Source organism: Athene noctua, chromosome 4 (genome assembly GCF_965140245.1).
Source record: "Athene noctua chromosome 4, bAthNoc1.hap1.1, whole genome shotgun sequence".
Lineage (NCBI taxonomy): Eukaryota > Metazoa > Chordata > Aves > Strigiformes > Strigidae > Athene > Athene noctua.
This window is the reverse complement of record NC_134040.1, coordinates 49,821,898-49,836,856: the sequence shown is the minus strand read 5'-3', so window position 1 is coordinate 49,836,856 and position 14,959 is coordinate 49,821,898. Positions and strand designations below refer to the sequence as shown.

General features: G+C 46.7%; 1 protein-coding gene across 7 annotated transcripts in view; it reads left to right on the top strand.

The window, feature by feature from the left end:
- Window positions 1–250: 250 nt before the first annotated feature.
- The window catches only part of SHROOM3 (shroom family member 3), a 51,947-nt gene continuing 37,238 nt past the window's right edge, over window positions 251–14,959 (top strand). For 2 of the 7 annotated variants that reach the window (XM_074905285.1, XM_074905287.1), the window contains exon 1: window positions 801–913. The gene's annotated coding sequence lies outside the window, so the exon portion shown is untranslated. Of the gene's footprint in view, window positions 285–739; window positions 914–1,165; window positions 1,212–9,196; window positions 9,372–14,959 lie in introns of those variants that run through there. The other 5 variants (XM_074905291.1, XM_074905290.1, XM_074905293.1 and 2 more) reach the window with 5 other exon arrangements.

Genomic DNA, 14,959 nt, shown 5'->3' with positions numbered 1-14,959 from the left:
ACTCATGGCAAATATGAGAAATGACAAGTGTTTATTTGTCTTGTCTCCGCTTATCATCTTCATTCATGAGACAGTTCAGCTTCATGTAGCTTTTAAACTAATTTAATGTAGCTCGTTTGCTGATTAAATGTCCTGTACGAAACAAACCAAGTAGGTGACAGCAGATGCTGTTAAAGCCACCCCTGCGTTAACGTGGCTTGCTGTGCCTGGTGACACTCGCTCTCGAGTGCAGCCCAACGGCATCTGATTTATGGGACGGTGGGACTGGACGTTCACCGGGACAGGTCAGGGAGAGGATGGCAGTGCTCTGGGGGAGCCCAGGTCTCCGGGGTCTGCACACCGCCACCGGACGGGAGCTCATGCTGGTGGCAGAGCCCTCGAGGAGCCGTGCGGGGAGGGAGAGCTGGGGACCCCGCCAAGTTTTGCAGCGTGAGGCTGCTGATTTTGTGCCCAGCCATCGCGGCCATAAAAAGCTGGTGGCGGTTGGGTGCAGCGGCAAGATGCGGCGGGCAGAGCTGCGGGGCGCCCCTCGGCCTCGCTGCCTCGGCCCCGCACCCCGCGCTGGGCGCTGAGGGGAGGCGGGGCGGGCTGGGGGGGGTCCCGCACTAAGAGCTCACAGGAAGAGGCTTCAGGCTGCAGCCTGCCTGCGGCCGCCTCGTTACGAGGCCGCTTCTCCCGCGGCAGACCCGGGGCCGGCGGGGCGGTGCTGGGGGCGGGCTGCCCGTCGAGGCACCTGCCGGGGACGGCCGGAGGCGCCGCCGCCGCCGGGCTTCGGCGCCCTCGCCCGGCGCAGCTGTGAGCGCGGCAACGCCACTGCCGGGAGCTACCGGCGCCCCGGGGCACGGTGAGTGCGGCCGCTGCCGAGGGCGAAGCCGGAGAAGCAGTCGGTGGGGGCAGCGGGCTGGCGGCCGGGGTGAGTGGGGAGCGGGGTACGGGCGGGGCACGGCGGCCGGGGATGCGCGGGCAGCAGGCTGCAAGGGGGGCGGGGGGGGCACGGCGGCGGGGGTGCGCGGGGAGCGGCCGGAGAGGGGGCTGCATGGCAGCCGGGGTGCAGGGGGGAGCCTGGGGATCTTCCGTTGCAAGGGCAGAGGCGCCGGGGACGGGCAGGGCAGGGCGGGCTAACAAAGGGCGGCGGCCCCGGAGCCCGGCTGGTACCGGCGGAGCCTCCCGGGGGAGGGCGGTTGGAGGCGGTCGCCCCCCTCCCTTTCCAGGTGGGATCTTCATGTTTGATGTTTTTGGAACCTGTGGATGCTGGGAGGGAGCCCTCAGGGAGGGAAGGGGTGTAGGATCAGACCCCGCCGTGCTGTGCTTCCCCCTGTCTACACGTGAAAGCTCATTGCTCGGCGGGCTTCTGCGGGTGTGATTTAAACCCCATCGTTTTGCCCTGACTGCGTGCACACCTCTAGGACCACACCGCTGAACTGTCCCATCTGCCCCTGCTGCAGCTGGCCGCGGGCTGCGGAGTTTGAAGAGTCCCTTTACAGCACTTTCTCTCGAGGAAATTGCTGGGCATCTGAGCAGCAGGAGGTTTCTTGTTGGCGGGCGCCGCGTGGCTGTTGCATGTTTTAGTAAGTAGTGTAGTGTTCTTGGAGGTGGTTCTGCTGGCAGGCACCTTGCAATGAGATACTGGGACAGAAGCTGAGAAATTTTATCACCTGGTTGGAATGACCCACAAACTTGTTAGAACAGCTAAGAGCAGAATTATATTCAAATGAAACTTTATTAACCAGTACATTTATTTGTAAATTTGGGAGGAATATGACACACAGACTTCATTTACCTATTTGCCTTCTCTCCAGTTTTCTCCTCAGCTTCTGCCCACAAGGCCCAGAGGTCCCCTTTTCTCATTGCCTGCTATAATGCCTTTTAAAGACTGACCTCTGCATGTTGTTTTGCTTATATCCACCTTACATTTTCTATCCATTCAGTGCCTCCTGCCCATTAGGTAACACCAGCATCACCTGCTGAAGCATATGCATTTTTCATCCCAAACCTCAGTCATGTTTTGCCCTCTTTTGCCCAGTAAGCAATGGACTGAATCTCAGCATCCCCGTGTATTTTCTCAGCAGTAGAGTCCTGACTTGGGTCCTGCTAGGTGCTTGCCGAGGTTTTCCTCGATTCTAACAGGAACAGTGTTAGGGAAAAATCAATGCCCTAAAACTCCTTTGGCTAAAAGAGATGAAGTCCAGGCCAGCCTACACTTGGGAGAGAGAGAGGTGCTCCTGCAGGTCCGTAATACGGGGATTTAGAGGATCGAGAGCTTGTTGACCCATATTGAATGGTGTTTGGCACCTGTGGCTCTTAAATCAAAGAGGGAAGTTCAGTTTGATTGAAATAAGGATTACTGTAATTTTTATGGGAAAGTTCAGGATGTCATTTAATAATCACAGAGGCTTTTCTTCCAGGGGTCGGCAGGCCAGAAGTTTAGGTATAAAACATTGCTAAGAAGCCAACACACTACATATGCAGTTAGCACCAGCCTCTTTGGCATTGCTCTGCAGAGAGGGCTGCTACCGCAGCAGGTGGGACTCCTGCCTCTGGGAGACAGGCAAACTGTGATTCTGCAGCATCCAAAAGCCTCATCAGATGTCCCTGTGTTCAGCAGCTGGCAAACAAGCAGACCCTGGATTTTTTATGAGAAGAAAAGCAGTGTGATGTAGAGCCCTTCTCCCTCTGCGTAGTGGCCTAGCTCTTGGCAACAATGGGAGAAAAGCTGTGCTCCTTGCAGTAGGATGCACTCGGTGTTGGGGAGCAGATGGACTCAAGAAGGGTGCTGAGGGAACAGCAGTGACAGGGAAAACATCCTTCCTGCATTTGTTTAGTTAGGGTGGACCATACTTCACTGGTAAGCCCTCTGAGTGAGCAATTGTCCTTCACTGTGGTGTTTGCAGAACATCTGGCACAGTGGGGCCTGGTCGATTCCAGGGCTTCCTCACCTTAGTGGTGGTATAAGTAAATAAATAAGCTGGATATATCAAACAGGGTATTTTATAATGCAATACCACTTTTCCCTCGCCCTGCGTGATTCCCACCAGTGTTTCTAGCTTGGCTAATATTTGTTTAGACAATGAGTTATTGTGGCTGGCACTGGGTGTTTGGTAACCACAGCTCAGTGTCTGGCCTTTGGACATTCAGGTGAAGACTGCAGTACCTCTGCTTCTAGAATGGCATTATGGATGTAGGAGATGAAGGCTGAACCCCTGTTTTGAGGGTCTCAATTCAACAACACACGCTCAATTTTAAATCTGGGGTGGGCTGACTTCACCTTTAGCATGAGTTTCGGTAGGACTGATGTGATGAGTTCTTGATGCTCGCAGTGGCAAGCTGGCTGACTTTAATGGATGTGGGAGTAGAGAATGACTTATTGTCAGCAGGATCAGGCCTGCTGTAGCCACACTATTCACAGCATATCAGATGCACAGGTTGCTGGGAAGGAAAGCCTGTTTTCGACATGGAAATGAAATGAAGCTGATTTTTGCTAGCTGCAGACCTAGCCCCAAATCTGTGACAGGTCAGACGTTTGAAATGAAGTACTAATTGCCCATTACAAATGCTTATTCATGATTGTCCCCAAGTGGAAGCTTATTTGTGCTCTGGATTCCTGTAAGAGTGCAGTTGGGAGTCTTGAGTTTTGCCACACAAAGCCTACCTTTATATCACCGGGCATACAAGCAAGCTGCACAGTGGGGATAAAGTGTATTGCCCCGAATGAACAATACGTAGAGCTCAGCTAAACTCCTGTAAACCAAGGGAGAGACAATGACAGTGTTTCCCTAATTCTTGTACCAGTTTTAGACAGGCCCTGACTCCACTCCAAAAGTAGGATTTCACAGCCTCCTGCTGTCTCAGTCATCCTGTCTGACAGCCTCCAGGATGGCAGCGTCCCTCATTTTGACAGCAGCAATCAAACAGAGAGGGGGTCACCCTTCTCCTGTCACTGTGGCTGTCTCTCTCTTGTGGATGCAACAGGCATGTTCCCTGAGGGTCATCTGTCCTGCAGAGAGATCAAGAAGGATGCAAACTGTTGATTTGCATGCTCGTCTTCGTAAGCATTTCCATTTTCTTGGCAAGTGTTGTGTGGAAAATAGATGATTCACTCCAAAGTACCCAAAGTTGCAGGAGAATATAAATATCTAAAACTTTGTGATACCCAGGTGGGAAGAAGAGACACATAAGAAAAGACTGTGTATGTTTGAAAGCGATGATTTAGGGGGATTTTTACCAAGTTTGAGTGAAAAACTTGGCTAACCGTATTGTGATGCATGCTTGCCTCTATTTAGATGAGAGCCACTTCTCTAATCCTTTACATTCTAGTTGCAGCAGTGCTTGAATTAGTGACACTGTCCTTTGGGTTTAAAGAAACATGAAGAATTTCAATCATCAGTTGTTCTTCATGGAAGAGGGTTTTTTGATGTAGTAGTAGTTGCTGTATCAGCTCAGTTCTAGTAGTAGGGATGAGGATCAGAAGGGTAAATTTGTGCCTTTGAAAGAAATCTGATGAAAATGAAACCAGCCCACTTCACCCTGCTTAGATTTCATCATGTTGTGACTTCAGAATGCCTTTAGCATCCTGGCAACAGGGACAAAGATTTGAGAAATGTCCAAAAGTTAAAAGGACACAGTTCCTATGGATTATCAGTGTATCTGCTTTTTTTAAAAAAAAAAATCTCATCTTTTCTATTCTTTCAGTAACTTAAACCGGCATTGAAGAAAAGTATTTGGGCAGACAATAAAAATAGCCAGGCCAAGTGCTCTCCAGCAGTGACCTGATCCCGTCTCGTGTGTTACAGAGGGCACAGATTCCTTTGCGGTTACAAACAGGCTCCAGGCTGGAGACAGACTCCATTTCAGACTAATTTAAGTGAAGTGCGTGATGATAACTGATGGCCAGTGCACAGTACAGTTATAGTGGGGACAGGGCCCCCTGTATGAGATGGCTGCATCCTGATCATGCTATGGCAGCTTAAGTTTCTCTGGATAGATGAGAGCAAATATGTGCCATAAGGCATAGCTCTAAAACCTAAGCTACAGCCCTGATGGAAACATCAAGCCTGGAGTGTATTTGTCTTAATACTCTATTTTCCCATCTAGACAGAGAGAAGGAAACCATATTGTTACGCAGCTCACAAGTTCTTCTTAAGTGGATTCCGCGGCACTTTGTCTGTTAAAGGAATGTATTGGTCCTGGCTGCTCCAAGCAGATTATTAGATCCCAGGTACAGAGGACAAAGAATAGAGTATCAAGCATTAAAGAGAAACGAAAAAATGCAGGGATAAAAGGAGGCCTAGCAACAACATATCAGCAAATGCCTAATTTTGGTTGTATCTCAAGCAAGGGGCAAATACAAATCCAAATATCTTCACTGAGGTACATCAGTCAAAAGACCTGGCACCATCACTGTGTTTCACCCAGCATGAACTCCTTTTTGTGATGAGGTGCAGAGGAAAGCTGGGTCTGTGTCCAGGCTCTGGCACAAGCACCTTCAGCAGAGTCATCTAGCAGAAGTTAAGCTGGTCTGGTTCCCTTCCCTGGTTTGCGGTGCAGCTGCATACACGGTGCTGTTAGCACACTCAACGAGACGGTGTATACCACCACCCAGGGGCAGGAATGGTCCGCAGGGAGAAGGAGAAGCTGCAACATTTGAAGTGGCTCTTGCAGCCAAGGAGCTTGCCTTGTGAAATCATCGTTTTATTTGTTTGTCTTCCTGTGCAGACATCTTTTGCCTGGGAGGTCTCTTACTTTATGCTAATTTGAGTGCTTAATGCACTGTGGTCCAGACCTTAGGACGATGCTGCTCTGCATCAGGTAAGAGAGCAGTTAAGCCAGCAAAGCCTCTCTGGGCAAGAGAGAGGTGTTGAGAGGTAGATAGAAAGAAAAAGATTTTATGGTGTCCAGTGGCTTTGCTGTGAGGATGCCAAACCTTCAGGCTGGAAACTGTGGGCTATCACTGTACGAAGCAAAAAAGGAGCTTAGTTTCTAAGTGGCTAATGAGTTTACTACCTTGTTTCTGTCAAGGATTTTGCAGGGGTGATGCTGATTAATGTCATGTCCTTTCCCCAAGGCTATCCCCTTCCTCTTCCAACTCACCAGGCTCAGTCTGACACAGTTTGTTAGGCTACTTGTCCCTGATTTGTGAGGAATAAATATTGACACTGATGGCTGCTTAATAGGATTTGGGTTTCTGTGAAAGAGTTTGGCACTTCTCACTCAAATGACAATTTGTGTTTGGGCCTGGCTGCACCAAGACTTAATTTTGGAGTGTTTTTTCTTTAATGAGGGTGGTCATAACATGTCCTGCGTATGAAGAGAGGCTGAGATTGTGGATATGTTTCTCTCCTTTTTCCTATTGCCAAGCAGAACAGAGGTTTCCAGACTGTGACTACAGATCACAGCATGTCCCTAGCAAAGATGCAGCTTCCTTTGAGTAGGTGCTCGTGTTCACATTGGGGAATAATAATTTACATGTGAGCTGTCTTTTGTTAACTTGTAAATGGCCTCCTTCTGCTTAGCTGTGGAAGACCTGAAGTTGGTGCCACAGTGGTTGGACATCTCCTCCGTGCTTTCTTAATGTGCTTGGAGCTGCTCTAAGAAAAGCAGTTCATACTGTTTCAAACAGAGTGGGTTTGGGTGGATTTTTAAGATGTGTCTTAAGTGTCTTGTGAGGAAAGTCCCATTAAAATTCAGCCCTGCAGTGCATGCAGTAGAACATCCCAAGTCCCAACGTTAGATCTTGCTTTGAGCCCAAGGACTGATCTGAGTCTGGACTCAGGATCGTCGGACCAAAACACAGTAGACAAGGTGATGGGAAAGAGTTTTCCTGTTGGCAGGGCACATAGAAGAGCTCCAAGACATAGGGCTGTGTACAAGAAAGATGCTTGTAGTATCTTTTCAGCAGGAGGCAGGCAGAGGTCTATTTATGCTTCTAAATGGCCCAAAATTTCTACATTATCCAATCCTCTGAAAGAAAAACATTCATGACTTCTTCATTCTTAGCAGTTGTTCATGTATCAGTGATGATGTTACTAATCCTGTTTCTAATGTAGGCTGTATAAGACTTCATTATGCAGGCAGAGACAAGTTAACTCTTTACTTAGCTGTGCTGTGCAAAGACAGGCAGCATCCCACCAGGGGCTGAGACCCAGCTGCTGGCAACTGCAAAGATTTTTGTGCCTCTGGTGTTAGTTTCTCATCCATCTCTGTTTGGTGCTAATCATGAGACTTGAGACCACTTGTCTTTTCCACCATTACAATGCTTCCCCAGCCTGCCGAAACTGGAATAATTGCTTTATTGTTGCTTACAGTCCTCCCTATTCTTCACCTCCCTCCCGCTTCTTTTTTAAAATTAGCTGCTTTGTGTACATCCCCTGGGCATATCCCTCACTACTTGTGGCAGGAATGTGCAGTGGCGTGGTGAGGCCGCCTTTCCTGCACCGTGGGCACTGGGCTCAGGGTGTCTGGTCCCCCACTGCCCCACACTCCAGCTGGCTTCGCAGGGCAAGAGTAGCCCTGCCTTTTGTTGGAGGAGCCGCAGATGCCGGGGGCCTCTGTCACTGCTGGGTGGGAGTGGAGTCGGGAAGGCTGGTGGTTTGTGTGAGCACAGTGGGGATGCACTGAGGCATAGCACCAGGCAAGAGGGGCCAAGGGTTCTTCTCTCATCATCTTGTCTTGTCATAGCTGCAGTCCTCATCCTTTTCCAAACTCTTGTCAGATAGCTCTCATCTCTGGCAGATGCTAAAAATAATTTGAGTGACAAACAGGTATTTATTTATTTTTTAGCTTAGCAGCCAGCATTTCTAGATCTCACCTTGGGCACTCTCATTGAAAGTTAGAGAATCACAAAATGCTCAGAGGGCAGAGCCTTAGCTTGGGCACACTGTTGTAACTCAAGTGGCTTCACTTCCGAGGACTTCGCTGCCCACATTGGTTTTTCAACTGCATTTATGGCTGAAACTATAAAAAAGCTGTGATATCACTGCTGCAGGGGTCAGTAACCACAGCAAACTCCCTGAACTCTTTAAAAATAAAAATGCAAGGAGGTGATCAGCCAGATTGCAACTCTGCTGTATTCAGCAGGCTTTTGTTTGCTTGGTGCTTATACCACACTCTGTGGACTCCATATGTACCTGAAAAGTTCAAGTCTTTCCGCTGTTGCCAGGCTATTTTTGTGCCCTCCCTGGACCAGTACATTCCACTGGACCTGTCCAGTTAACATGGTGCAGAGGAGGTATGATGAACCAACAACAGCATTTCTTACCTCGGAGGTGGATGGACAACTAACAGGTATAGCTGGGTTCTATAGTAAGTGTATTTTTCTCTTTGCTTTTCTATACAGTCCCTGAGAGCTACAAGTCTCTAACTCTGCAAAATGATGCTGCAGGTACTGCAGAGATTGCTTTGTAAAGCAGCTGACCAAATCATTATCTCCTTACTCAATCTATAGTAATCTCACACTGGAGCAAATCTTCTGCTGAAGTCTTGAGGAAGTAAATGGGTGCTGTGTTGAGTAAAAGATTCAGGAATTTGTTCAGGAAGAAGTGGGTGAGTGGGATGGAGAAGCAGCTCATAAGAAGTAGCTCATATATTGGGGATTAGGCATTGCTACACCCATGAAGGTGATTTAAACCTGTAAAATGCACCCCACCCCTCAAGTTACTGCAATTAAAATCTGGCATACCAGGAAACGCTGCAAAATAATCAGATTAGAAAGCAGAGACAACTCAGCTGCAGACTTTAGTCAGTTCTTAATGCTGAATGTCCACCATGCCTGTGACAAATGTGAATATGGGGCTTTCTTCAGCCCCTTCAGAATAGGTGCTCAGATTATCACTCACTCAGTACCAACCACTGAGACCGATTTTTTTCAAAAAACAGCTGAACTACTGTTCTAGCATGTCAGTAGCATCCATATTCTCAGAGGAGAGCTGCTAGGGTGAAATTTCAGATGTTTTCCTTAACGTCCAATGCATATACAGTCCAGGAAGGGAGATCCAGCTGTGCTGGCAGAAGAGATTAATGCTCTCACATGCTCATCAGTGCCAGAGATCTCATCCATCTGCCACTGGAGCAGTTCATGTAAGCACTCCCTTAATCTTTAGCTTTAAACCATTTAAATTGCTGGTCTGAACTGACCTAGTTTGTTTTGCGTTTAACATATTAGGAAGTGCTCACGCAAACCACTGCACTAGCAGATCAAGTCTGGCCCCAGCTCCTGTGTGCTGTTAGAAAAGGTTCCCAGTGAGGGCTAGTCTTGCCTTTCAGGTCTCATGTCTGCAACCCATGGCCAGGTCCCAGATGGGACACGTCTTGCCTGACATTCAGACCCCTCCCTAGGATGGTCCTTTTGTATCTGGAAAATATCACTGTTCTGAAGGGTGAGTGTAAAAAGAGTAATTCTGTAAAAAGAGTATCTTCTGCTTGTTGAGTGTCTCTCTGTGAACATAAGTATTTTTTCACCATGGAGGGTTTGTATTCTTTTCCCATGGAATCGTTTGAATTCTCTAATCCTAAAATGAAAACCGGTCCTTATTTTATATGTTTGACTTTTGCTTACTTCTTACGCTACCTTTCTTTGTAGGAGCTGCAATTTTTTTTTTTTTTTTCATTTACACTTGTCCTTTAGAGCTGGCTTGTGCTTTGTTTTGTGTTACGTAAGAAAAGTTAAATGTTGTAATTTATACAGAATGACTTTGTTGGGATACCCCAAAACCTGTAAAGGTAACACTTTTACCAGTCTGCTGTAGTCATGATCCTTAAAGCGACAGATGTGTTAATGATCTTTCTGCTTGCATGAGCTGTGTAGTACATTGTCTTCATTTTGGGCACGTTGACTACCTGATCTGAGCACTTCTGCACCTCAGGGAGATTTGATCTTAATCTTTTATGGCCAGGTCTGAAAGATTGTTCCTAGTGGCCTCCAGGTCCTGAACTGACTGTGAAGAAGGGTGATGCTCTGATTCCCTAAGTAAATCCCACAGCATCCCCAAAGGCCAATGTGACTTGATGTTTCTGAAGAAACTCAAGAGATTCTCAATAATGGTCAAGAGCAAGTCTATAGATACTCCTGTTAGTCCTGGGGTAAAATAGAATGAAAATGTAATTTATCTGAATTTTTACTTTTGTTTCGTCACAATAAGTAGGTAGACCTGTTTTCCAAGGGGGTTAAAACTCTCTGAGCAAAAGGTGCAGGAAAGCATTTCACTTACAAGTAGCCAGGATGCAGGGCGCGTTGCACCTCACTTTTTGTGATGGTACCTTTGGACAGACCACGGCAGGTATAACCTCTCAAGTCTCACCTCCTGAGAAGGTGAGATTTCCCCTGAGCAGGCAGAGTGCTGCTCAAGTCGATGCTAATTTACACCAGCTGAAGATGAGAGTCCTTTACTCCCATTGAATTACATCCCAAAGTACTACTTTAGAGAATTAAGCCATGATCCTGGAAAGATTTGGGTCAGAGCTGCACAGAGCACGCTTTACTTGTCTGGGAACACCAGTAGGCTGGAAAGGCTCCTTGAGCTTGGTGGGTAAAGCAAAATCATGGCCAGTGGCCAGCACACCTTGTGCACAGACAACAGTAAAAGCCCAGCTACGCACAGAGTTGGTGCTGTGGCACGGGTATTTTATAGGAATTACTATAGGAATTATTATTCCTATAATAAAAGGAATGACCTTTTATTTTATATCAGTGTGTACAACCCAGGAATGGTGGGCTCCAGTGCCTGAACAGGCAGGCTCTCTGGGTGGTACTGTGGCACAAACAGTAAGCTATAATTGAGTATAACTGTAAACTTTTATTACAAAAAGCCAGAATTTGACTCGGGATAAAAGGTAATTTCTCAGCCCTACAGGTTCTTCCTTCCAGCTAGGGTCCAGGTCTTTTTTGGCAGGACCAGGCAGGGAGCCGTGCACTCTGGCCGCTGGCTTGGCATCACAAGAAAAGACTTCAGGGCTACATGCCCAGCTGCCTGCCTGCACGCTGAATTCACATGCACTGTCTGCAGGCAAACTACTCATGCAAAGCAGGGGAAGGCCCACATTTCAGAAAGCATTTATTTAGGGTGTCCTTTAAAAGGGTGGCAGTCTCTGGGGTCGAGGTTTGGGTGCAGTGGAATGCCTATTGTCAAACCTAAAGACCAAAGCAAACTGCTACATATTGTGAACCCAAATGCAGCTGGCACAAACCAAAAATGTGCATGTGAGTGCCTTTCTAAGTACCCAGTAATCCTCCAGGGCAAAACGAGGATTAGGTCTCTCTCACAGACAAAGAGGGAGTTCATTTTCTCAAAGATCCCTTGGCCAATACCGAATGAAGTGAGGAACCCAAATGAATGCGAATACTCCTTTCAGATCTCTGCTTGCAAACAGGTATGGCGCCGAAGCAGCTTGTTTGTGTGTTTGTGGGCTCTGTGCAAGCACAGCGCAGCCAGATTGTGGGATTGAGGTCAGGTCAAATAAAACCCATCCAATCTCAGAGGAAAGGGAAAGCCAGAAAAACACTGGACAAGTAGAACTAGACAGTATTGCACGGTCAAAATGCGGTCTCCCTTCTCCAGGTTTTTTCTCAGTGGACCTGAAGGTCAGTGCTCATTGAAGCTGTTTAAGTTGAAGTTGCATAAGTGAAGAGCCCTTCTAGAAGGAAAGCTGTGCGTCTGAATTAATTCCAAGTGACTTCTGACCCTCTGTGTTTCTTTGCCCTGAAATACCGCCTGCTTGGCATGACCGCATAGGAGCTGTTAGACTGAAAGTGATGAGTGCTTGAATGTGAGATATATCTATCTAAAATTTGCCATCCTAAGACAGCTCCTTAATTTCTTAGCCCTTTAATTTGCCTTCAAGCAATGACCTGTGCATTCAGAAAAGCACAAACTACCTCTGCACTGTTCCTGGAAAATTTCTTCTTTTCCCTTTTGGTGATTGGCTTATATGGAGATAAGCTCTAGTAATCCTGCCCTAACAGTTACTAGTATGGATTGCTGTGGTGCATATGAAAAAAATTAGTCCTGTTCCTTAGAAGATGCAGCAGTTTTGGGTTATATGGGATTTTTCCCCTGAGCTTTACTGAACCATCTGAATCTAAGATGTGGATATTATTGTTTCTACTTGCAACTTGGATCTTGGTACAGAACTCTGAGAAGAATACCTAGTTTGGCCCCAAGTTTGTGCTCAGTGAGCCTCACTGAGATTTCAAAACCTGTCTTGCTCTGCCGTTCAGATAAAAAAGTCCTTCCAGGGGTTTCCACAGGTGGAGCCTGTTGCATTTTGAAGTGTCCATGAAATGGCCTTGAATTCCTCATCTGCCTTATTATACTGTGGACTTGAACCTGGCTCTTCCCCCTCTCAGGTGAGTGTCCTAAGTGGCAGGCTAGAGATTTTGCTCAAGAACTGAGAGACTTTTCCCAGCAAAAACTTTATTCCAAACTGCATCCCTCCAAGGAGAAGTTTCAGTTCAATTTATGAGATTTTTTCTGACTAAGAAGTTGTTTTGTCCACATATTTCCAGCTGGTCCTGGCTCTTTATCTGGCTCAGGGGTCCTGTGAACACAGATTAACAAACCTGTGCAGACGTTGCTGCTACCAGCTAAGACCCACATGTGCTCTGTCCAGGAGAGAACCTGGGCCTTTATGCTCTGACACACAGGGCACTTCCACTTCATCTGAAGGATATTCTGTGAGCGTGACAGATACGTGGATTACAGGTTATTTCTGGACCAGGCACAGGAGGTAACAAAATAAGAAATACGTAAGCAATCCAGTCTTTTCACTTCAGGCGGAACAGGAGGATCTGCAAAGCAGCATGCCCACTGATGGATGCCATGTCAGTGCCCACGGTGAACATGGTCTCTCTCCCCTTCTGCAACCCTGCCCGGGGGAGCCCTCTCCCTAACAGCATGGAGGAGGCAGGAAGGCTTGCTGTTCGCCAGGAGATGGGGGACTGTCGTGGAGGCAGCATTTTCATTCACAGGAGACATAATTCCACGTTATCCACTGCTGAGAGCTTGCCTGTAGCCCGCAGGATGCGGATAACCAGAGGTGAAGCTGCCACACTTTCCTTATGTCACTTATCTGAGCTGGGGATCTCGGGATGCCCTGTGACATTGTGTAACATGGGGTGCTATGAGGATAAAACGGCAGCCTTAACTCCATCTCCCTCCCTGCAGGGTGGTCAGAGCCAAGTTCTGCTTTTGCTGCTGCTTATTTTTGTGTCTGTGCTGTGCGGTTGGCTGTTTCTGTAGTGGAGGAGGGTTGCCTCTTATGTTCTGGTTTAAGACAAAGGGAAAAAATATCAGGAAGTGCCTACAAATCACTGAAGAACTTGGAATAGGAGTTCCTTGCTTTAATCTCAATTTCAGAAGCATGAGTGTGTGAGCAGTTATTTTTCTAGGAAAGCTTTTAATTCTGATAGTGGTTTTAAACACTCCTGTTGATCCTGAATGATTTAAAAATCAGAATTTAAGCTCCATCCTCTCTTCTGGGAATAATACTGGGCTTAGAAGTAATGAGACATTAAAAATGACTAAACCTATTAACATTTAGGGGTTTGATCCTCTGGGACTTAGGTCTTCTATTACTGTGGCAGCAAACCTGGTGTTGGGTTAAAATAAGTAATCGTGACTCCCAGAGGTGCAACCATTAGAAAAATACCTATTTTGGAAAATTTAAAAATAAAACTAATAATTTTTAAACAGTTCCAGGTGCTGTTTATGGATGATGTCAGCCATATCATAGACTCATACCTGGAACTACAGACAGCTAAGCAGAAAAGCAGAGTACAGGATGGTAGTGCAGACAGAAGAAGTGTAATGCTGATGTGCTGGAAAACAAATGCTATGAGCAGACAAAATTTCAGAAGTTTGGTTTTGTACAGCTTCCCTGTATAAAATTTCTCTCCTCTGGGAGTTGTAGACCAGCAACTGAGCTCACACCACAGCGTTTCCTCAATGAGAGCAGTAATTTATGCAACTTCTATTACTCAGGGAGCTATTTTCATGAAACAAGGAGTTTAATTCATTGAGAATAATATCTCTGCAGATCCTGGCTGAAATTGATCAGCCAGTTTGGGCATAATTGTTGGGGGATCTGCTGGGCAGAGGTGCACACCCCCAATTATTGTCTAGGCTTGATTTAGGAAACCAATCTGTACTGGAATGTGAAGATTATAAATAAGGATAAGGAAGAACGAAGAAAATGAGAAAGAAGAGCCCAGAGCCCAAAAGGCTAAGGTAAATGCTATGAAACTTTTCAAGTATGCAGGTAACAGGAGGTCAGTGCAGGAGGAGATAAAGTGGCCAGAGGAGATTAGAGTCATCTATGGTCAGAAGCAGAGTATCTTACTAAAAGAGTGCATGAGTTCTGCAGGGATCGAGGCAGCTTGGGAAGGACGTGAGATATCAGGTGACAGCAATAGGCAAACCAGTTGTGTAGGGAGTTGATTAATATAAAATAAGGCCACTCATGCTTTCTTGAAGAGCTCTGAAGAGGGTGGTGAAGAATAAGGAAATATTTTGAAGGTGTCTGCTTCAGAAAGGCAGTGCTGGATGTGCAGAGGATATGCTGCCGCATGGGTCAAGAGATGCCTCTTTGTTCTGGTGACTGATGCTCTCTGCACAAGGCAGAGGCAACGAAGCTGTGGGGCAATCAAATTTCTGAGGAGCAGACTTTTCTTAAAAAAAGGCTTAAATCTGTACTACGGTGTTCTTTTGCTGTTTGTTGAGCAAGCATCAAGAAAAAATTCCTAACAGGCCATATTTTCAGATGAGGGAAGAGCTGAGCAGAGTGTCTTTGTGCAGCTACTCATTAACATGTGATATTAAATACCAAAGGCACCATGGAAGCAGCAAGTATAAATAACAATTCATAATTAAACACAAACTTTGCAGAAAAGGAAATATTTCAGAGGAAGCTGCCAGCTTCAGGTGGGAGGTAGAGGAGTTTTAAATAGACTGCACTAGATTTCCTGTCTCCC